This window comes from Leptonychotes weddellii, unplaced genomic scaffold, assembly GCF_054177405.1.
Source record: "Leptonychotes weddellii isolate Sample4059 unplaced genomic scaffold, ASM5417740v2 HiC_scaffold_1055, whole genome shotgun sequence".
NCBI lineage: Eukaryota > Metazoa > Chordata > Mammalia > Carnivora > Phocidae > Leptonychotes > Leptonychotes weddellii.
Genome location: NW_027682367.1, coordinates 13,875 through 14,670, shown reverse-complemented (window position 1 = coordinate 14,670; position 796 = coordinate 13,875). Strand labels below are relative to the sequence as shown.

General features: G+C 37.9%; 1 pseudogene; it reads left to right on the top strand.

Annotated features, from left to right (window-relative positions):
• The first annotated feature begins 6 nt into the window (after positions 1 to 6).
• LOC102749563 (10 kDa heat shock protein, mitochondrial pseudogene) lies at positions 7 to 478 on the top strand (annotated as a pseudogene).
• Positions 479 to 796: the final 318 nt, after the last annotated feature.

Here is a 796-nt window from a genome sequence, read left to right as displayed (position 1 = left end):
AGGCGGCAGCTCCAGAGCAGAGTACCAACTGCGGCGGTCGGCGTCATGGCAGGGCAGGCGTTTAGAAAGTTTCTTCCCCTCTTTGACCGAGTTTTAGTTGAAAGGAGCGCAGCTGAAACTGTAACCAAAGGAGGTATTATGCTTCCAGAAAAATCTCAAGGAAAAGTGTTGCAAGCAACAGTAGTAGCTGTTGGATCGGACTCTAAAGGAAAGGGTGGAGAGATTCAACCAGTTAGTGTGAAAGTTGGAGATAAAGTTCTTCTCCCAGAATATGGAGGCACCAAAGTAGTTCTAGATGACAAGGATTATTTCTTATTTAGAGATGGTGACATTCTCGGAAAATATGTCGACTGAAATCATTATTAAAATGGCATGAAGTGAAGCTGCCCATTCCAGTGAAGTTGTGAAATCTTTCATCATGTAAATAATTTTCATGTCTCTCTTTTATAATAAACTAATGGTATCCAAACTAATGATATCCAGTGTCTCCAAAATTTAGTTTTAGTGTACTGATAAAAACATCAGCAAATAAAAATGCATAAATGAAAAAAAAAAAAAACAGGCAAGAAAGGTGGACCCAACCCAAGTGATGCTTGCAGTCTCCGTGGACATTTTAGAAAGGAAAAAAACAAACTTGAAAATAACAGTAACATCAGTGCCTACTGGCTGACAAACTTTTTTCCCTTTACTTTCTATATGATTGTGAGTACAACTTGCTGTACTCTTCACATTTGTATTCATCAGTTATTAATCTAATAGCTCATTGTAATACACTGAAATTACAGGTCAGAGCAAT